We start from the raw sequence: 24,164 nt of genomic DNA, 5'->3' as shown, positions 1-24,164 counted from the left end.
TACAGATGTCTGGTGGTGGAGGAAAGTGCGGCTGGAGAACTGGACACTGGCAGATTTGCATGACATGTTGGGACCAAAACTTGACACTCATGCCAGGGGTGTGTGCTCACTGGGAATCGGAGGTTCGCATCAACCAGACTTGCAGCATGTCCTGTGAAGCTGCCCTTTGTCTGATCCCGCAAAACAGTTCTTATAAGGCTGGAGGGTTGTGGAAAACATTGTCCCTCCACCCCCACAATGCCCCCTGTGACTGTCTCCAAGAGCCAGAAGCTGGAAGAAACATCAGTAGCTCAAAGGAGGAAGCCTCAGCTTGTAAGGGGCTCTGACATTTGACAGCTTTGACAGCCATTTTAGGTTGGGTTATTTCCCAAGTGATCTGATATGGCCCAGTGATTCAGGAGCAGAGTTATAGTTGGAACATCTGAGAACTGGGGAGCGGTTCATAGACATTTTTGTCCTCTACCCCTCTAGTGCCTCTTGTATCTGCCACCTGGAACCCGGAGCCACAGGAGACACCAGTAACAGCCTGTGAAGAGCTCTGAGATTCAGGTTGTTTGTAGAATCCTTTTTGTGCATTTAAGAAATATTATAGCCGATTTCAAGAACTTTGGCTGGTTGGCACATATCAATATTTGAAAGAAATAACAAATAAATAAATGCTAATTTTAGTGGCCTAAATATGGAACTGTGAGGTAGAAGGAAAGGACAGCGGATTGCATGCAGACAGACTGCTGTGCAGAATGTATGCAGCTGATATACAGGGTTACACAGATCTGCAGTGGAATAAAGAGATAAAATAAAAAATCCTTGCTAGTGACTTGCCTAAGGAAGAATTAAGGCAGGCAATTATATCTTATGTGGCTGCAGACAATCCATAACTAGACTCACTTTTTGGAGTTAGAAATCAATTCTTCTCTCTGCTTCCCTGGCAGGGAAGTAGCGTATACACAGAGCAACTGAAAACCCATGGATGTACAGTCACTATAACTCTGCTAGCTGAAGACCACTTGCTGTGGCCCTGGCTCCAGCTTTATTGAAAAGGTTTATCTAGATGCAAGCCCTTTGGTACAAAACCTTGCAAATGGATGGTTTTGTAAAGTGAGGAAACCTAGGTGGTTTCTCCATTGGAAGCTGCATAGCATTAGTACATCCTGGGAGGAGAGCTGCTCTTGTGGTAGCAAGCATGAATTGTCCCCTTAGCTAAGCAGGGTCTGCCCTGGTTACAAATGCATGGGAGACTAGAAGTGTGGGCACCGTAACATATTCCCCTCAGGGGATGGAGCCACTCTGGGAAGAGCAGAAGGTTCCAAGTTTTCTCCCTAGCATCTCCAAGATAGGGCTGAGAGAGATTCCTGCCTGCAACCTTGGATAAGTCGCTGCCAGTCTGTGAAGACAAAACTGAGCTAGATAGATGAATGCTCTGACTCAGTATATGGCAGCTTCCTATGTTCCTATGAAGCCTTGGAGCAACTTCCAGTGTGGATAATCCAAGGGTAGTGTCAGGCTAATCCAATGGATGGCAAAGGAAGAACAAGGTTCAACTAGAAGAAACAAATTTAACACAGAGACATGGAAGACTAAAGATTTTTTCCCTTTTTTCTTTTTTAATTATAATGTAACACTTTTATATAAAGTTTTAAAAGAAAAAAGAAAAGAAAGGAAAAGGAAAAAAAGGGCTGGAATTGAACATAAATTGATTCTATTTGCAGATGATATTTTGTTTTGTGGATACATCAACGGATTCAATACCTTCTTTGGTGTCAATGGTACATAAATTTGGCAAGTTTTCTGGTTATTCTATAAACTGAGAAAAATCAGAACTGGTGCCACTGGGTTCTGCAAGCCTCCCTGCTAATTGTAGATCATGAGGTTTAGGTGTTGCCCGGATTCTCTTGAGTATTTAGGTATGGTGATTCCAAATGATCTTTCTTATTTGGTAAAATTAATTTTCTCTAAATTTTTGAGTCAGATGAAAAATGATTTAGATCGATATTCTGTGATACTCTTGAGTATTTGGGGAAAGATAAATGCGCTTAAGATGAATACAACACCCAAACCTATGTATATCTTAAGAAGCCTCCCAGTTTTTATACCTTTATCTTATTTTAAACAAGTTTACAAGATAATTAACAGGTTTATATGGGAAGGTTGTCCACCAAGATTTTCACTTAGCAACTCCAATTGCCAGTGGAAGAGGGTGGTTTTAATTTCCCCCACTTCCAAGATTATCACTGTGCTTATCTTCAACGAGTTGGAAAGCTGAGCCCCAAATTTTGGACACCTCATGGGCACGACTGGAGAGTTACTATTTAGCTCCACTGTTTGCTTATCAGGTATTGGGTTCATTATTTATTCGCTCTTCTGGTAAACTACCAGCAGTTCAGGCAGCTAGACGTATATGGAGGAGTTTAGGCCTTAAGTATGGCTTTTATCCTTTTCAGCACGCAAAGCTTACATTATGGATGAACCTGGATTTGCAGATTGGGCAGAAACCTTTCTATTGGGCCAATTGAGCAGCTTCTAATATTATTACTTTAGATCAATTAATTACCTTAGAGGAGGTTTTTAAATCTTTTAATGCTTTGAGAAATGAATTTAATATCCCTTCAAATGCTGGTTGGCAATATATACAATTAAGGCACCTTTTTACACAGTTATTTGGACATGATGCACTTGCTGCTTCAGAAACTCCATCATTAATACTGGATTTGGAACATCTACCAGAACAAGTTAAACCTACAGTTTCATTTTATTTAAAACTTAAAGTGAAAGATAAAGTTGATATTGATTATATTTATGTATTATGGAATCAGGATCTTGAATATACTATTACGGTAGACCAATGGTTAATAGCATTAAGGATAATGAAACGAGCATATATAGATCTTAAATTGAGACTTGTTCAGCAAAAACTTTTGTTTCGCTTTTACTGGACTCCCCAGAGGATGTTCAGAAAGGGCTGGGTTCAGAATGCTGTTTGTTGGAGATGTAATATTTATGAAGGGACATTGTCGCATATGGTTTGGTCATGCCCAATTATAGCATCTTTTAAAATTGTCCATAAAATTGTAAATAAGACACTGCAATTATCATTGTTTTTTAAAGATAGCTATGTTCTCCTAGGATATATTCCCAGGATATGGAACTTCACACTTTATCAACAACTATGGATTCTTTGTGGTTGGGGAGTGGCCAAAAAATTATAATACAACATTGGAAAAGCGGATTTACTCCGGAACTTTAGCTTTGGACTATTGAAATGTGTTCATTATCCGCATTTGAATTGGATTTATTTATTTTTTGCTATTTAGGCAAAGAAGAAGAGTTTCAAGCTATAAGGTCAAAATTTAATGAATTGTATGTGCTTTAGAAGGTGATTACATATATATGGAAGACTAAAGAGAAGAGAGATGGATGGGAGGTTGACTGTGTCACGCTTGGAATTTGCAATGTCAAGACATTGAAACTGGGAGCAGGCCCCCTGGTCATCTGTTATTGGAGTTAGGTTCCTATAGGCTAGGGGTGTGCAATTCGGATTTTTGGTGTTTCGATTTGGATCCAAATTGGATCCAAATTGAAACACCCCTGATTCATTTTGGATCCGAATCTGGCCCTTCTGAATCACCCCCGATTTGATACGGATCCAAATTAATCCAAATCTGAATCTGAATCGATTCGGATTAAAAAATGGGTCCTGGGGCCAAAAGAGTGGGGTGGGGTGGTAGTACCTAATGGGTGGAAGCGACCACCCAAATTGCAGAGGGATTGGCCAAAGGGCTGATTTTTGGTGAATTGTTGAAGTTTTAGTGTCTTTGGGGCAGATTTGGGGCATAACGTGGGATCTGGGCCAAAAGAGTGGGGTGGGGTGATAGTGCCTAATGGGTGGAAGCTACCACCCCAATTGCAGAGTGATTGGGCAAAGGGCTGATTTTTGGTGAATTGTTGAAGTTTACGTGTCTTTAAGGTTTTCCCCCATTAGGTATAATGGAGGGTGTATCGCTTCACGTCAGGGGGAAAGGGGTGGCCTAGAGCAGTGTGGGGTTGGTGGTAGTGCAAGGTATGGGCAAGGAAGCTACCTGAATTTTTTCAAAGGATTTGGGCAGAGGGCTGATTTTTGGTGAATTGTTGAAGTTTACGCATCTTTAAGGTTTTTCCTCATAAGGCATAACGGAGCTTTCAGCAGCCCCATAAGTGCACTTGGGGGGTGCTGAGGTGGCCCAGAGCGAGTGGTGGTGTAGTGCACATAGGGTTCCAACCACCCCCATGGGTTTCTAACCCATGGGGTACAGGGTTCTGTTGTTTCTGAGGTGTTCTGAGTGTAGATTCTATGATAGCAGATGAGAGTGGATTCATGGTGTCTCATTGAAAATCTCATTTGCTATCATAGAATCCACACTCAGAACACCTCAGAAACAACAGAACCCTGTACGCCATGGGTTAGAAACCCATGAGGGTGGTTGGCACCCTATGTGCTCTACACCACCACTCTCTCTGGGCCACCCCAGCACCCCCCAAATGCAGTTATGGGGCTGCTGAAACCTCCACTACACCTTATGAGCAAAAACCTTGAAGACCCCAAAACTTCAACAATTCACCAAAAACCAGCCCTTTGCCCAATCCCTCTGCAATTGGGATGGTAAACTCCACCCATTATGCGCTACCACCCCACCCCACTCTTCTGCCCCTGGTCCCACGTTATGCCCCAAATCTGCCACAAAGACACTAAAACTTCAACAATTCACCAAAAATCAGCCCTCTGCCCAATCCCTCTGCAATTTGGGTGGTAGCCTCCACCCATTAGGCACTACCACCCCACCCCACTATTTTGCCCCTGGGACCCGAAATTCGAGTAGACGTCACATCAGACCTTTTTGCATTGAAGTCAATGGGAGGCAAAAAGGCGGGAAATTCAAATAGATGTCATTGCTCAAAATGGAGGGGGAAGAAGAAGGCATTTATTGGCCACAAAATGGAGGGCCAAAACAACAGATATTTTGGAGCTGAAACGGGGGTGATTCGTTTCGGCTCCGAAAAATTTCGGATCGGATCCGAATCACTCAAAATTGGCTGTTTCGGGTACAGATTGTTCTGTACCCGAAACATTTCACACATCCCTACTATAGGCCCAAATTTAGGTTCCGATAGTTCCTCCTTCCCCAACCTTTCAGTGAGAAAAACAGAACTTTGATGATCAAGAATCCCTGCTTGGGGCTGCCCTTTGCACCCGGCCCTGAGCACCCCAACTCCAAAGCAATTGCATGGATGAGGGAGACACTGGGTTCAGGGACGGACCTTTAAACCCATTCAGAATTCTCAGGTCCAGGCTGGCGTTGTGCCGTATGCTGATCTGCCAGCACTGGGACTTGCAGGAGAGGGGATCTCCAGTTCCTCATGGACCCTACACAGCAGGGTCACCCTTCAAGTGCATGGGCAAGGGTGCACATTTCCACGTGGGTGGACAGGCTGGCAGGGGGCATGCTCTGACAGCTTTTTGGCAGCATCTGCCAAGGCATAGGATAGTAGTTTCCAGGGTACCTGTCCTTGTGGTTATCCTCCATAGAGCTTCCGGGTTCAGTCTCAAGCCGCTGGTTGCCCGGCACTCTCGTGAGAGAGGGATACATGGGATAGTGGGTGGCAAGCACTAGAGTACCATCTTGTAGATTTGAAATTAGTGGTCTCAGATAGTTCTTTTCATGAGCAAGCCTAGGCTCCCCCCTCTCCCCAACCTTTCAGTGTGAAAAATAGAACTTTGCTGATCAAAAATCCTTGCCTTCTACACCTGGCAATGAGCACTCCTCAAAAAGGAGTTGCGCTGATGGGGGAGACACGAAGTTCAGGGACGGACCTTTAAACCCATTCAAAATTCCCAGGTCCAGGCTGGCATTGTGCCATATGCAGATCTGCTGGTGTGGGGATTCATGGGAAAGGGGAGCCACAGTTCCCCACTTCCCCTTGACAGTGGGGTTGCCCTTCAGGGGCATGTACAAGGGTGCACATTTCTTCATGGATTGATGGGCTGGCAGGAGGCTATTTGGTGGCAGTTGCCAAGACAAGGAAAACAGTCTCCAGTATACCTGCCCCCATGGCTTTCCTCCATAGAGTATCCTGGCTTGATCTTGAGCACTCAATGGCCTTGCATTCTTGTGAGAGAGTGGTCTGTGGGATAATGGGCTAATTCTGCAGCATGGAATGAGAGTACCACCTCATACAACATGAATGCCACCTGGTACATTGGAGCCTATTCCTCAGAGACGGTTCTTTTCATGAGCAAGCCTAGGGACCATTAACCCGCTCAGGGGAAGGGTCTGGCCCCACTTCCCCAATTTTTCAGTGAAAAAAATATAACTTGGCTGCTCTAGGATCCCTGATTGGGGCTGCCTTTTGGACCTGAGCCTGGAGAGGAGACTGGGAGGAGAGCTGGTCCTGTAGTAGCAAGCATGAATTGTCCTCTTTACTAAGCAGGGTCTGTCCCAGTTTGCATTTGAATGGGAGACTACATGTATGAACACTGTAAGATATTCCCCTTAGGGGATGGGGCTGCTCTGGGAAGAGCATCTGCATGCTTGTGTGCAGAAATTTCCAAGATCCCTCCCTGGTATCACCAAGATAGGGCTCGGATAGACTCTTGCCTGCAACCTTGGAGAAGCTGACTAATGCTGTCTCAGTATAAGGAAGCTTCCTATGTTCCTATGTTGACACCCTCCACCCTGCTAATTGTTCCGCTCCCGGAGCTGTGATGGGGTGCCCTGTATATGTTGCCACCTGGAGTGCTTGTGCTTGTGAATATACATCACTGTCGCTTGCTTCTCAGGGAGCAAAGAACTTGGTGCCCATCCTGTCATCCCATTGGTGGTGGGGAGCAAGGGACAGAGTTGGAAGAGGGAATGCCCATTGAGAGGATGGCAAGGCTGCAATGGGGTGTCACGGCACTCCTGTTGTGGGGCAGCTCCATAGCAGCATAGGTGACAGCAGGGGCAGGGCTGGTTCTCCAAGTGGCAGCCAGCGAGAAGCGCTGCTGGCATGGAGGAGCTGAGTTCCTGGGTGGGTCTATGCTGCCTCCTCTATAGTTGCAGTTTGGAAATCAGTACAAAACCACGGTTATGGCAGCATCCGGAATTGGATGTCACACTTTGGCGGGCAAACCTCAGGTCTTGCTGGAAAATCTTTGAACAAACTGAAGGTTCAAATTGGAGTTTGGTGAGGCAAATGGGAGATTGCTTTTGCCATAAAACCACAGTTTCATCCATTTGGTCATACTGGAGTTACAACCTCCTCCACATTTAGCTCCAGTTTGGTGTTATGTATGACCTGGGCCATAGTGGGCAGGGCTATAGCTGGATCAAAGAGCTTCTTAAATCTTGGCTTTTTATCCAGCCTTTTACATGACCATTTCTATGCTACTTCTATGTGTTTTTATTATTATTTTATTTTAAATATTTTAAATATTTTATTATTTCTAGGAGAGGAGAGCTGGTCTTGTGGTAGCAAGCATGACTTATCCCCATAGCTAAGCAGGGTCTGCCCTGGTTGCATCTGAATGGGAGACTTGATGTGTGAGCACTGCGAGATAGTCCCCTCAGGGGATGAAGCCGCTCTGGGAAGAGCAGAAGGTTCCAAGTTCCCTCCCTGGCTTTTCCAAGATAGGGCTGAGAGAGATTCCTGCCTGCAACCTTGGAGAAGTCGCTGCCAGTCTGTGAAGATAATACTGATCTAGCTAGACCAATGGTCTGACTCAGTATATGGCGGTTTCCTATGTTCCTATTCTTGTGTCTATGTGTTTTTATGCTTGTATTTTATAGTTTTTGAATTAGATTTGTTTTATATTTTTAGCTTAATATTTTAATTGTCATTTTTATTGTATGTTTTAAACTTTTGTAAACCGCCTTGGGGTTGTTTTTAATGAAAGGTGGTATAGAAATCCAACAATAAATAAATAAATAAATAAATAAATAAATAAATAATCACCTTGCACCAATGCTGAGAACTTAGTGCCTGCTCCTGTGCTCTGCAGAGCAAACTTGACCAGATCAGGAAAGGAGAGCTGGTCTTGTGGTAGCAAGCATGACTTGTCCCCATAGCTAAGCAGGGTCTGCCCTGGTTGCATCTGAATGGGAGACTTGATGTGTGAGCACTGCAAGAGATTCCCCTCAGGGGATGAAGCCGCTCTGGGAAGAGCAGAAGGTTTCAAGTTCCTTCCCTGGCTTCTCCAAGATAGGGCTGAGAGAGATTCCTGCCTGCAACCTTGGAGAAGTCGCTGCCAGTCTGTGAAGACAATACTGATCTAGCTAGACCAATGGTCTGACTCAGTATATGGCAGTTTCCTATGTTCCTAACCATTGTTTTTAAACTAGCCAAAGCCCTATTCACATGTTATGCTCAATGCATGTACAGTCTGTGTACAGTATATATATGTGCAGTTATTCACACATTGTTGAATGCACGTACAGTAGCACACTTTCTATCTGTACCATGCATTTGAGGGTCCTGTACTCAGGTTGACTTTTTAAATGAATGCGTGTACAATCATTCATCCAAAAACACGTAGCTGTGCAAAGACACCTGGCTGCACCTACAATATAATGCCTGAATAGGGCTCAAGTCTGCTGCTGTTAAAATTTGTAACATGTGGGCAGCCTAATTCTTCAGCCTGGCTACAACTCACTAACTGGTCTTGGGCTAGCTAGCCCCAGTCTGGAATATGTGGATAAAAATAATGCCTGTGTATTATACAGGATCATTGTAGGGATTACTGTGGCAATGTATGTGAAGTTCTGGGAGCACTTTTGGGGAAAAGCATGATATAGATACTAAATATGGTTATTGCTCCCACATGGAAAACTTGGTAGCCTTGATGGCTGCTGAGACATGGACACCAAAAATGATTAGAAAATGCTCATCATATATGCAGAATTTTGACTCTGATCTAATGTTTAATACTCCAGAGAGAGCAGAAGGGACTATCTCAAAGGTGCTATGAAAAAGTCTTTACTAACAACCATCTGACTCTTCTGTTTTCTGCAGCATAACAGTGTGGTCCTCTTTTGTCTTTGCTTCTTCACTAATATTTAACATTACAAAATGCAACCCTCAAAGGGCAACCATTTTTTTCAAACCCTCCCTTCCCAGAGAAGCCTAATGTTTTCTTCTGAAGAGTTCATGTATCTCTTGAGGATATATTCTGCTGCTTAGAAATTCTTCAGCCATTTTCATCTCCTTCTTTTTAAAGAGTGCCAATACCCATAATAATCACACTCAGGGACAGTTTGTACAAGATCACACAATATTTTCTTTGAAGAAAATAACAGGAAGCTTATGATGAGACGTAGTCCTAGTGAGATAGATTAGGCAGGGCTGTTGTCTTACTTTAGTAAAATGTCAACAGTTTTCTGTTCTTATAACTCTTGCACATTTTATTTAAACCTGCCACCGTATGCCATGCATTTAACATTTGTTGTAGCATCATTTGAGAATCAAAGTATGTATCTAGCATATTTCTAGCATCAGCGAAGGTGCTTCTGTATATTACCTGCTTGTGGAGGAAACAGGTACTTTAGTGACTGTAAAAAAGCAAAATGTTTTCATCATGCAGAAAGAAGGTCACTAGAAAGTTCTTCCCAATGAATGAAGCAGTCTTTTGCATTTGACCTCTTTGTAGTTCAAAACAACTGCTTCATTCATTCACTGTACCCTCTTGGTCTATCTACTGAACAGCTATGCAAATCAGACCCCTGTTCTCAACGGATAAAGGTGAACAATTGTTTCCTATCTTGTATCTGAGAACCTTGTAAATAATGGAAGAATCTTGATGGTTTATTTATTTAGCAGTCATTTTTTATATTCCACTTCTCCATCCAAAGAAGAAACTCAAAGCGGATTACAATTTTATCTCCTTGGATACCTCCAGGATAGAATGCTTTTTCTTTAACGTTTAACACAGAGAGAGATGTTCTTCCTGAGAGCGACAAATGTTTAACCTTGAAATCTGGTACTGGGAATATTCAGATGCAAACCTTCATCGTGCGGAAGTTCCTCTTAGAAGGATATTGAAAGAAACTGTATGGACACTTCTCTCATGGAGCCTTGATGATTCCATTTAGTATTCTGTCTATGCATTCTGGGGCTAAGCAGAATAAATTCTTTTCTTCCAAATTACTTTTCCAAGCAGAGATCTGTTTTTGTTGCTATGTTTCATTTAAATGCAATGACCACAACTGGTGACTTTAAAAAGCCATAGTAGTTTAGCTGAGGGTAACAGCAAACAAACAGAAGAATCCAAGATGGTTATACTAACAGAAAGAGAGTAATGCAGCAGAGAAAACATTTTCCCTTACAAGCTTCACTAAGCACGAAGTAAATCCTGGAGCTCAGTTACATGGACCACATTCAGAATGCATCGCTGTATTAAGGGGACACTGTGAATATCTGCAGATGGAAATAAACATATGTGTTGAATTAGGAGCATGCAATTGAATGCTAGAAGGCTAGCATAAAGTAAAGCTAATTAGAATGATTATGCTGATTAGTGCTTATTTAGGCCAAAACACATGTATTACGTTCCTCTAAGTTGCTCATTCAACACTGGCAGTTTATTTAAGAGCTAATGTCAATAGTTGAGATTCTGGCAGCTCCCCTGGTCTGTGGGTCATTCTCAGAGTAGACCCTAGCAACAGCTTCAGAGACAGAGGCCCATATGGCAAAGTCAGCACTTCCAGGCTGTGATTCAACAGAGCTGTAGGCACAGAGGTACCTGCAGGAGAGTTGGCAACATAAAACCATATTAGTCTCTCTAGGGAATCAAGGGAGAGAAGGGGGTTGGGTTTTGTTTATTTATTTATCAATCATATTTATATACACCACCTGATATATGTACGCAATTTAAAACAACAAATATAAAACAGACTAAAAACAATTTAAAAAATTTCACAGAATAAAAAGTTAAAACAATTTCATAGGATAAAAACAATTAAAGACTTTAAAATTGATTTCAGTTAAAAGCTTGAGGGTTAGACAAAACCCTCCAGAAAAGTAGAGTTCCTTGAAGGGCATTAAGCAAAAGGGATGTTTAGAAAGTCATTTAAATAATGGCTGCATTTGCATGTAACACAAACCTGCAGTTAAATGGGACAGAGGTTGGAACTCCATTATGTCTGAATGCTGCACTTTGTCTCACCAAACTCCAGTTTGAATCTTCGATTTGTAGTGAGTTCCGCCACTATAACCTCAGGGTTTTGGTGGCAGCATTAAATCCAAATATGGATGACACCATAACTGTGGTTTTGTTCACTTTCTGGAACTGTAATCATAGAGACAGCGGTGCAGACCTGCCTGGGATTGCATCTACTCCATGCCTGCAGGGTTTCTCTCTGGCTGCCTCTCCAAGCACTTGCCCCACCCCCTGTCTCTGATCCATCAAAGCAGTTGCCCTGCAACGGAGAAGCTTGTCAGCCTGTCAAATAGCAAAGTCACACAGGGGCATGCCCTCTTCCCACTCTACCCCTTCCACCCCCCTTGGCAATCAGGAGAGAAAGGGGATGGGATGGCAAGAGGGGCACTACTTGTTTTGCTCTCTGAAGATGAAGCAACAAAAATGTATGTTCACAAGCACATGCACTCCAGGTGGCAACATAAGCAGGGCACCCCATTAGAGTGCTGGGATGGCAACATCCAGTGTGGTGTAATGGTTAGAGTGCTGGACTAGGACCGGGGAGACCCGAGTTCAAATCCCCATTCAGCCATGATACCTGCTGGGTGACTGGGCCAGTCACTTCTCTCTCAGCCTAACCTACTTCACAGGGTTGCTGTGAGGAGAAACTTAAGTATGTAGTACACTGCTCTGGGCTCCTTGGAGGAAGAGCAGGATATAAAATGTAATTAATAACAAAAACAACATATGGCATGGCGATGATGCCTGGGGTTGGGTTTAAAAGGCAGCCCCAACAAGAAATTATTGAAAGCCTCAGGGTTGTTGTTTTTGTACAATGATGTTGGGGAAGGGGAGCCCAACCTCTTCCACCTGGGGGAATGTGAACGGCCCCTAGGTGCCCCAATGAAAGGAGCGATTCCTCATATGTGATGAGGATGGATGGTGTTCCTGAACAGACTGCTCACTCGTGAGAATGAAAAGCCATGGGGATACTCCTTCACAACTCATGATAAGAACTGCCTGTAGGGACAGGGGTGTCAGGCAGAATCACGAATAATGTGTGATGACAATCCCTTCTCCCATGGGCCACTCTCTCATGAGTGTGTCAGGCCATGGGGACCGGATGGAAGATGCTGCCCAATCAGATTGCTCTATTTAAGCAAGCCGCAAGGACGGGTACCTTGGCAACAGCTCTCCCTGACTTGGTGACTGCTCTGAAGAAGCTGTCAAAGTGTGCCCTCTGCCAGCCTGTCCACCCATTTGAATATGTCGATCTTTCTTTTTGCCCAGAATGGTGACCCCATTTGAGGAAATCAGGGCTCCCCTCTCCTGTGATTACCTGCGGTGGCAGATCTGCATACAGTATAACGCCTGTCCAAACCTGGGAATTTTGAATAAGAGTGAAGTTCAGGCCCTGGCCCTGGTGTTTCCCCAGGCTGCCTTCCCAGCTATGGCCGGACACATGGAGAATCAAAATCTCCTTTGGGTTCATGAAAGGCTTCCCTGGAGAGGAAAGGTCACTGTGCAAAAGTCCCATCATTACCCAGAGAGCGCGGTGGCCCCACGACAGAAGACCGAAGGTTTTGGAGAGTCTAAGTTCCTCCCCAGTAGACTGGTCCTCTCACGAGAGTGCTAGACCCCTGGTGGCAAGCTGCCATGGGGGCAGGAGTGTGGTTTGGTCTCCATGGACTGCTTTGCCAGGGTGAGCCCTTGCAAGAGCATTCTTGTCATAGCTGGCCAGACCCCAGGATCCTTGGCCTTAATATATCTATATCTATATCTATATCTATATCTATATCTATATCTATATCTATATCTATATCTATATCTATATCTATATCTATATCTATATCTATATCTATATCTCTACTTCTCTTGTGACATGCTGATGCCTGCCCACAGTCTGGTGACATGAGCACTACAGAACTCGCTGGGGTGTGGCCTCGGCAGACCAGGAAGATGGAGGGGCTTCCCTGCTCTGAAAATGGAGGTTGCTGGACTGCAATTGGATGAATGTCTGTTATGTGATTCATGGTTAGAAAAATTAACTGTGGGTCTGGCGACTTCCGGTTTCACGTTACGTGCAAATGTGGCCAATGAAACTAGTTAAAATGGCAGAGGGAGAGATGGAGGATTCCATTGGTGAGTGCAGGGTGGCAGAAATTGTCTCACAGTTGCCTAGCATGTGTCACTTGTTCTTATGTCAGAGAAGCTGCCTTTAGCCTGTGTTTTTAGCATTACCTTGATGTGATACATTTGTCTTGTTGATATGTGATATGAGCTGATATGGAGGCTTACCAAGATGGATGGTGGCTATGCTGGATAAGGGGACTGAAGATACTCCAGGTGCTGGGGAAGCTGCTGAGTCTCAGTATGGCAGAATGACACCTTATGAGGACAAGCTTTAGGCCCCCAACTCAGTATTTTCCTTGGCAGGCAAATGCAGGAGTGGAGAAGCACTTCAGTGGTCAATTGACAGGCAGGGAGCATTGTTGATGCTCCCCAACAAATGACCGCTAGGCCATCTTCATTTCCCCCCTCTCTAACTGGACTCTGAAGTTGAAAGTAAGCACAGCTGGAGGGAAACTAGCCTCTGGGAGGTATTTGCAGGGGGAACTGGAGGGCACTGTTCAAACAAGTATTTGTAGTGCATACTTACAGTAGATGTCATTTGGATGAACAGCCTCCACAAGTAATCAAGAGATGTGTGCTGAGAGGGTAATGGGATGTCTGTGGAGGATGTCCCGACTTATGCGTTCTCAGCACAGGTCTCTCTCCCTCACACTTCACATGTGCCTGGCCCTTATTTAAACCAGAATTCAGGAGGATTGGTACACTGGGCAGAATGAACCTATGGAAGAAGACAGGAACAGAATGGGAGAAATCTACTCATTCTTTAGTGAGGAGGACCAGCTAAGGAAAATTTGCTCTCCATACATACGTATTAGAAGGATGACCAGACTAGTGGCGATGGAGGGATATTCTGATGAGTACTGGTCTCTCTCCTTTGGATCTTGATGGGAGATGGAGGGCTGTGCTATCTGACATTGACAAACCGCAGTGAGTACTCCCCACCCCCATATCATGTAGGGACCTCATATTACTTATATGTACTTACTTACTTATTTACTCTAAGAGAGCACCTTCTTCTACATGGTCCCCACCGCACGTTAAGGTCATCTAAGGAGGTCCATTTCCAGTTGCCACCGGTTCATCTGGAGGAGGGCCTTCTCTGTTGCTGCTCCTGGGCTGTGGAATGCAGATCATTGCTGTCCTTCAGGAAAGCCCTTAAAACCTATCTGTTTGGCCTGGCCTTCCAGGGTTTTAAATGATTGACTAATTGTTTTAAATTGTTTTAAATTGTTGCCCTGCTTTCCAGGGTTTTTAGCTGTTTAATTGGTTTTATTGGGTTTCAATAGTTTGATTTTAATTGTTAACTTGTTTTAATTGTTTTTATCATGCTGTAAACTGCCCTGAGCCATTTTGGAAGGGCGGTATAAAAATCTAATAAATAAATAAATAATAAATATTTAGCCACCTAATGGCACAGCGGTGAAATGACTTGACTAGCAAGCCGGAGGCTGCCAGTTCGAATCCTCGCTGGTATGTTTCCCAGACTATAGGAAACACCTACACCGGGCAGCAGTGATACAGGAAGCTGCTGAAAGGCATCACCATCTCATACTGCACAGGAGAGGGCAATGGTAAACCCCTTCTGTATTCTACCAAAGACAACCACAGGGCTCTGTGGTCACCAGGAGTTGATAGTGACTTGACGGCACACTTTACTTTTTCTTTACTTATTATTTATTTATTTATCATAATTATTTATCATATTTTTATACCACCTGATACGTACATCTCTAGGCAGTGGAACCTACAGGAATATAGCTGGACTTGCAGTGATATCAACAGACTTGTTTTCTCTTGGTTTGAATTTCCCTCAAACACAACGAAAATCACATTATACCCAGACTATTTTTTTCTGTTAAAAACAACCCAATTGTTTGCATTCAAAGTATTCCCTTTTGCAAGCTGTCATTAGGTGAAGGTATTTCTGCTTTTCCTTTGAATTTTTCTTTGGCGACCTTGGATGGTAAAGCACTGAACATCCAGGGGGGCTACAGTTTACAAACTGTGTGATCCTCGAGTGCAGTATACATATCAGTTTGTCTCTTGATGAATTTATTAAAATACAATGGTGCAGAAGGAAATGGAATTCCAATGCACTGCTGTTGTCCTAAGAAATCATTATCACAAGACAGAATTAGAAGCATGGATGGGAGTTAATGGGTCTCCCCGGCTGTCCAGCCATCATTATGTTACTGTGCAAGAGGCATCAACCGCTTTAAGTCCCATTAGTGTGTTGATGAGCTGTCTGGAACAGGATGCTTGTATCTGAACAAGCAGTTTACTCTAACTGCATTGCATTAACCCCTTGCTGCTGGGTGCCTCTGCATGCTTTAGACATCAGCTTTAGTGTCATGGTGTGAAAGCATCCTGCTACTCTTCCAATGATGTCATTCATTTCTTTACAGGATTGAAATAGGCGACTGCAATAATTTAGGGTTTTGCCACTGAAATAATCTAGAGAGATTATTCTAGAGATGAATCTCTGGAGAACAAAAGAATTCCTTCAGTTAATTCTTCATGTCTTTCCTCCCCTCTACATTGCAGCTCAGAATATACAACTGTGGACATTGCTAAAACTCCACAAAGATGCAGTCTTGATTGTGGCTGTGCAAATACGTTGTATTCAGACATTATATGTGCATACAGATGTCTGCATACACGTACTGTTTTTGTGTGAATGACTGGGCATGCATTTGTTTTAAATGATTGGTGAATATAGGGAGTATATTGTGGTAACTGCATTTAATATCATGTGTGAAGAGCTCTAGGTGTGTACAGATTTGTAGGTGCGTATACTGTACACAGACTGTATGCACATTAGCATAACCTGTGAATAGGGTTTCTATCAATGTTGTTTTTCTGTGCTGTTTTACTGCTGTGCAGGAGCGTATGGACACTTCCTTAACACCTTTGTCAATTGCTTTATGATATACAAAAATTCCTAGTCTGTCTTCAAAGCTCTCCATAGCCTTCCCCCCTCTTATTTCTCTTCTCTTACATCCTGATACACTCCTGCCCATGACCTCTGCTTCTCTAACTCTATTACTGCCAGCTGCCCAAAGGCTCTCTGACAGTACTCTGCGTATTCTCCCTTCCTGAACTGGTGTACAGTGTTTCCTCTCCCTAAGACCATCTAGTCTTCCTATGGAATTTCAAGTTCCAACAGAAAACCAAGTTGTAAATACATGTAACAGCACCTTCTGACAGTCACTTCTTCCTCCCCCGGTTTGTTTTCCCAATGTTTTTTTTTTTTTTTAAATTTGTAAGTCTCTTCAAGGCAGGCACCTAGTTATTTTTGCCTTTGAAACACTATAAGGTGCTATGTACACTGATATATATGAATAACAGATAATAAATTACTAGGAAATCCAGAAGTGGGATTTCTGGATAACATTTCCCAAATGACTAATAAACCAACTGTGGCTTAAGGATATTTATTTGTTCCAAAATTTGTATTCCACGAGGTAAATATGGTTCTTGTACATATACCAATGTAAAATAACAATGTAAACAATGTAAAATAACAAATGATATTTTTAATGACAATTAATCAAACTAATTAAATTAATTAACATCAAACTAGTTAAACCTAATAAAAAGATTAAAGCCGCAGTAACAAACAAAGCAGTACATCAATCCACAGCAGCCCTCTGTTAGACCAAAGGCCTTAAAGTTCCTGAGTGAAGTGATCAGACTACAGCCATTTCTAGGCAGAGGGTTCCACTGTTAGGGTGCCACCAGAAAGAAGGCCCTGCTCTTCATTGCCATCCATTTCACCTCAGCTGGTAATGGTTCAAGAAGTAGATCCTCCTCTGAAGACTTCAGAGCCTGGAAGGAGAACTCATATGGGAAGAGAAAGTACTTCAGGTATCCTGAGTGCAAGCCATAGAAAGAAATGCAGCACAGCACTATAGGTATTTTATATAAAATGTGGGGGAAATGTTACTAAAAGTGTGCTATATAGACATCACTGTATAGATAAAGGCTATAATCCAGGAAACCACCATCCTCAATACTCTTTTGTACTGGTGGGAGGGAAAACCAGTATAAACCAGAGTTTGCTAACACAATGGGATTGATGTGTTGTCCACAAACTCCAACTGTCTGCTATAGTCATCTGGCAAAGTGACATAACGTTTCGCAGCCTTGGATGTAGACAGCCTGGGTGAAAATCTCTCAGTTATGAAGCTCATTGGCTGGACTTGCCAAGTCATTATTCATGGACCATCTTCTTTCACACAAAACCAGCCTGAACCTTGAAAACCTTTGCTGAAAGGTGGTATATAAATAGTTGTTGTTGTTGTTCTTCATCTAAAGTCCCCCAGCCATCTGAATTTAGATGGGTGGTTGACCACTGACAAAGCCTTCTTAGTTGTGGTTTAGAATGCCCTCCGCAGAAAAACTCCTTTGGCAATGTCTTTAATGTCTTTTTTTTAGTCCCAGGCAAAGACTGTTTTTTAAAAAAATTGCTTGGGCCATGAGCAACCCAGCTGCTCCAGAGTTGGGTAGCCTTGACCTGCTACTCAGGTACAAAGTAAGGTAGGAGGAAAATGGTGCCCATCCAACCTCATTTTTGTAGTCGCCTGGAGCACTGTGGTAGTTGAAACAGCTTTTGGAAATGATGGCCATAGAGTCCACTGGAAAGTGAAGCCAGGGAAAGGAGTCCTGCTGCTCTGCCATGGACTGCCTCTTGGCTGCTCACCTGGTGCACTGTGGGATATGGGAAGACTCCCTCCTCCTGAGCCCACTTCAGGAGTCTGCTGCTGTGCCAGACATGTGGGCCCACAAGCAGCAGAGCCCAGAGAAGGCTCTGATCATCTGCAGGGAGGCAGGTAGGATCACTTTGGTCACGAGAACAGCCTCGATGTATACTTTCTCTCCTTGTGCTCAGCAGGCGCGGGCCATGAACGCGCCTCCGGGGGGCGGGGCGGCGGCTGGCTTCTTTAACTGTAAAAGGAGCCGGTGCTCCGTGCCGCCCAGCAGCCCCCACGGCGGGGAATTGCCTCCACCACTTACCTGGCTCCCATGGAGGTGAGCCCCCGCCAGCGGAGGTGATTCCCCGCTGCGGAGTGGCGGAGGTGATTCCCCGCTGCGGGGGCTGCTGGGCAGCACGGAGCACTGGCTCCATTTACACTTAAAGTTGCCCGTCGGCCCCCCCGAAGGCGCGTTCACGGCCCGCACTTGGTGCTCGGGTATGAAATCTCTTCTGTACCTTCACTGTTGAACCAAATGCTGAATTTGCAACAGGGAACTTATGCCCGATTAACTGGATAATAACTGATTTAGTGTTTTAATAGTAGAGCTGGCAGGATTTTATGAAGGCAATAAGATGGCATGGTAGGTGTTTAGCAAAGCATCCTTATTTAGCAACCTTGACTTACATAGGGACATAGGAAGCTGCCATATACTGAGTCAGACCATTGGTCTATCTAGCTCAGTGTTGTCTTCACAGACTGGCAGCGGCTTCTCCAAGGTTGCAGGCAGGAATCTCTCTCAGCCCTCTCTTGGAGAAGCCAGGGAGGGAACTTGAAGAAACCTTCTGCTCTTCCCAGAGCGGCTCCATCCCCTGAGGGGAATATCTTACAGTGCTCACACATGCAGTCTCCCATTCATATGCAACCAGGGTGGACCCTGCTTAGCTAAGGGGACAAGTCATGCTTGCTACCACAAGACCAGCTCTCTTCAAGGAGGTGCTTAAGCTTTTTGAGCATGGCAAAGATGTGCACTTGCATAGCTTTCATAGATATGTGGCTAGCAAGCTGAGAACTATAGAAAAAGCTTCAGATGTCTAATGGAAACTGACAGCTCACTCAGCAAAAATATTATTTTTCCATTGCATGACAATAGATATCTATCAGTCAGCAACTTTTAAATAACACAGATGTCAAGAACCTCAAAATAACACTTTGGGTAGCACAAGAATGAGATGGATTGAGGCCCACCACACTTCAAATTGTGGTTTTTCCTTTCTAAAAATAGCCATGAAATGGCATTTTCAAAGTCTGACTCCTGGCTGCCCTGAGCCATTTGGAGCCATTTATACCTGGTCAAACCTCTTATAAAATGTGGGCTTGTAAACAGGCGACATTTGGCACCTCGCTTGCTCAGAATTTCCCAGCATATAAAGAATTACCAAGATATGGACTAACTGAGAACTGGATCTGTTATGAATGAATTTCCAACCTCCTCTGCATTCCATCTACCTTATTTTTACTGAAACCAAAAAGTAAAAAAACAACAACACCCCACCCACTCTAGAGCTAGCAAATAAACAAAATCTCTGATGCACTGTCCGAGTAAATATCACTGGTAAAATTGAGCAAAGCACTTACAGCAGAGTGGTTTGGATGGAGTCCAAACTGTTCAGTTGTTAATGCATTATTTATATTAACAAAACAAAATGTCTGGATGGGCCTGAGCTTTGCTGACATGTTTACTGAGAACAGGATTTTAGTCATTAGTTGACAGTTATTTATCTGCTGAAAATGTTTTTTTTTAAAAAGCCAATAATACACTTGCAATGCGTGTGTGTTTCTAGTTACCATGAAAGACCCCCATGTTATGGATGGAGAATCATTGGGGTAGCCAGAGGACAAGACAGAATCCTGTGGGTTGAATAACTAGTACCGAAGAACCCCGTTATTCACAGGGGCTCTGTTCTGGGGTGGGGGTGGGCACCATTAATAGTGAAAGCAAATACTGAGTAATGCCTTTACAGAGATATTCATATTTCTCTTATCTCCCCTGTCTTATCAAACATCCCTGATAGAATGGATGATGGATTTACAACTTTTTAATTAGCTGATTGCTGGGTATCTACAACACTGTGTGTGGCCAGATTTTGTGCGGCCACATATAAGATCAGGTCTGAGCTGATCTGAGTTATCGGTGTTTTGTATTACTGTATTATTTTCATTGTGTTTTGTATTGTTTCTGTGATTTTAGGTCAATGACCCCAATAAAGCATTCATTCATTCATACTGAGTAATGGAGTCAATGGCCCTGAGCCATTTTGGAAGGGCGGCATAAAAAGCAAATAAATAAATAAATAAATGGGTTTGTTGTGGTTGGGTTCCTAGACTTGGTAAAATCGCGGTAAAAATGAAGGGGAAAAAAAAAGAAAATGGACCAAATAAAGTGCTCTGCGGGTCTGTAGGTGTCTATCCATGCTCCCCAAATGCCCCCACAAGTCCAAAATGGGGGAAAATCATGACTTGTTCTTCCCCCCCTTATTTTTAAATGAAATGAGCCACAAAATGGCTCCTGAACACAAAATGACAGCTGAGAATGAGCTCTGCAGAAATTTCCGCCCCTCTAGGAGCTACAGAATTTAACCCTTTCATAACCATGGATATAGAGGCTGAGTGTCTTTTTTACACCTGTGGATATGCGGAACTGTGGATATAGCGATTCTCCTAGATTCAAGATACAATTTGGGCAGATAGCTTGCCATGCAGGTGTAAGAAAAGCTGCCCCTGCTGAAATTTCCTGCTGTAGCCCACCATTAAAGGGACAGGAGCCCTGTCCTCATTTGCATCTGGTTAGCAATGATATAGGAATGGGGCTGTAGTTTAATGATAGAACACCAGTTTTGCATGCAGAAGTTCCTAGGTTCAATCCCCAGCAGCTCCAGGTAGAAACACCTGCCTGAAACCTTGGAGAGCTGTGGCCAGTCAATGTAGACCAGGGATGCTCAGCTTCGACCCTCCTGGAGGTGCTGGCCTATAACCCCCATAATCCCTGGCTATTGACCACTGTGGCTGGGGATTATGGGAGCTGTAGTTCAAAAACAGCTGGGGGGGGCAAGTTGAGCAGGCCTGATGTAAACAGTAGTGAGTTGGATGGACTAATGCTTTGACTCTGTATGAAACAGCTTCTCATGTTTCTATGATGCAGAGCAAGGATGAAAAGAAAAGCACAGTGACTGCCTTCCCGACTAAGGACTTGCCAGTGCAGTGAGAGGATCATCATATCAGCACTTCCAGACTAACTGCACCAGTACACTGTGGAAGGGGTGATTCTTGATTACCTCCCCTTCCTCAGAAAGCCCTGTGTGCTATGCCGAAATATATGACACAACTGGGTCCATGGAACAGTATGCAAGATAGACCATGCGGGTGTTATACAACATGAGAGAAGTGCTTAAAGCATTAAATATATTTAATGAACTTGTGCTTCTTTATATAACCAAGACTTTCTGAGCCTGAATCCATGGTAAATTCATTTTGGATATGAATACACAGAAAATATAAAACAGATACAAATACACAGATATTGTTATTGTTGGTGGGAAGCTCTGTCTTCATACCATTTAAAACTGGGAAAATATCAAATTAGTTCTGGAAGCCGAGATGAAGAAATTAATTTTAGTGACAGAATAAACTGGGTCTAATTAGTAGTCCCTGAGTGGTGGCTCATTAGTGTGGTAGGCACGTAAATGAAATTTCAGAAATAGTGAATGAGAGGATCTGTCTTTGGTTATGTTTAGATTTATGAGATGCCCATAATTCTTTAGTTAAGTTTTTTAACTGGGTTTTTTTTTTAATGGAAAAAGATGTAGCCACTTCATTTAAATTCTTTATGCACTGCTGTCACTTTATGAAACCTATTAATACATTTTAAAAAGTTGGAGCCAAAGTAAATTCTCTCAAGACAAACCATTTTTGACTGTCATGCCTCCAGTAAGTAGCTTCTCATGCTGAGGTCTCCAATACTCCAAGATTCAGTTTTCTTATTAGAAGGCTAGTGTGATCCCATATATAGTTATCCTGACATTCAAAGGCTACAGTGATAGAACTTGTATAGGATTAAAGCCACTACCCACAGGTGGGGGGCCTCCCGCCCAGACAATCTCTGATGTCCTCTTTGGTGCACCGCTACGTACCTTCACTTTCCACGCTGCTATGTGCAGTGCGGAACTCTGGAGGTCAGTACTCGTTTTTCCGGCCTCCAGGAATCCCACAATGCACCACACGATGAGCAGTGGGGGATTCACCTGAGAACTGGGCATTCTCGGCATGCAGCCCGAGCATACACATTACCCTCTACCCAGAGGTGCACTTAGGTGATTTTGGAGCCTGGACCTAAAGGCCTTTGGAGCGCGCCCCCTACTGGAGGCCCTCCCCCTGCAAATTAAGCATCATCCCCGTACACACACCATGACACATGCAGTATTTTTTAACATATGGGTTCTTGAGGGCACAAACAGCAACTGAACTCACAAGAATGTAAGAATATAAAACAGATATATTTATGCAAATATGCATTAGCAGAAACATTTCAACAGATATATTTATGCAAATATGCATTAGCAGAAACATTTCAATACACAACTTAACATATTCCCATCCCACATATTTCTTTTCCTACTCTCTCTCTAAAGCTCTTGGCACAGGTCATAATCACACTTGGCCACCCGGCCCAGTGGGGGCCAGCAGTGACCACACCACCCAGGACAGCCTAAACAGATTTGGGGGCCTCCAGGGGGTGTGGAGGCCCTGGACCTTGGCCCCGAAGTCCAGGGGTAAGAGCACCACTGCTTGTATCTGGGGTAAATAAAGGGTGTGCTCACACCCTTTAGCCAAGGTAAAAACCTGGGTACTAAATCCAGGCTTGCAAGGGAGGCTGCACACAAGCAGCCCTACCCAGGTAGGGCTTCCCTAATCTGGATAGGGCTGCTCGTGTGCATAGCCTTACTGACTACTACACTAACAATATTGGCTGTGTTCACACAATCATGGCGATTCTGGTTAAAGAGTTAATCTGGATCACTGAGCCCTGCAGAGCTAACTGTAAGAACCCCAAAGAACCCAGAATTTCTGGACAGTCTGCTCAAATTGCTGTGGTTAAACCTCATTTAACCAGGATGGATAACCAGAGGCTAAATTAGCAATTCTGTTGGTGTACAGGATGCTTCATTGTTAATACAAAAGTGAGCAGGTTTAAAATGATGAGTTATTTATATGGAAGTGCTGTGCTATTCTCAACAAATATTCTTTAGGCTTCATGATCCTTCTTATTGATACCAGTAAAAAAACACTGGACTGAGGAATTGTTAACAGGATTAGACAAATGTATTAAGCATCACAAGGAAATTAATACTACTACTGAGAAATTGATACAAGACTTTCACAGTTGGATAAAGAATTATAACAAATGGTGAAATAATTTAAATGTAAACAAAAAGAGATAAATGGCACTCTGATAACAAAAGGGTTTGTCTGTGGTTGTAGAAGAAGAAATCACATAATAGGGAAGAAAGTATCCTTTGCTCCAGACAGGGAAGCCTTGTCTGGTACACAGAAGAAGAGGGCTAACACAACTTATACTTGTATACAGAATATACTTGGGGGAACCCATTTGTGTGGGCCTGTTGGCACCTCCATATTATGCATAATGTGTAGATGCTCCCATAGATGTCTTCTCTCTGGCTCTGTTGGCTGTAGAATTTCTTATTTATTCAGGGACAAAATTTGAAATAAACGGCTAATGGTCGTTGAGTTACATGGCATAGCTGAGAACAGAATTTGTGCTCTGTGTTGTAAAATAATCACACTTTAAAACTTGCACCACCAGCAGCAAAAGAACTAATTTGTCAGTCTTATTCAACTTTGAGTCATCTGTTGGTAACCTATCATCTTCTGCAATCCAGAATTGTCAGTCAGCAATGATTCGCCTTGACTTCCAGCGCTTATAAAGTCACAGAGTGTAGTCATTTAATGAGGGTTGGATAAAAATTCTGGTCAGACTCAAAGCTGTGATGGTCCTGACATATCATTTGCTTAGAGTAAAGCCCTCTTTTCTGTCATTGAGATGTAAATCATCTGAGTAACCCCATGGTTAATTATATTAACCAATAGAGAATGTTTAGCATCTTGGAATTTTGTGA

Source organism: Hemicordylus capensis, chromosome 3, assembly GCF_027244095.1.
Source record: "Hemicordylus capensis ecotype Gifberg chromosome 3, rHemCap1.1.pri, whole genome shotgun sequence".
NCBI classification, from domain to species: domain Eukaryota; kingdom Metazoa; phylum Chordata; class Lepidosauria; order Squamata; family Cordylidae; genus Hemicordylus; species Hemicordylus capensis.
The sequence above is the reverse complement of the archived record's forward strand: the minus strand, read 5'-3'. Positions refer to the sequence as shown.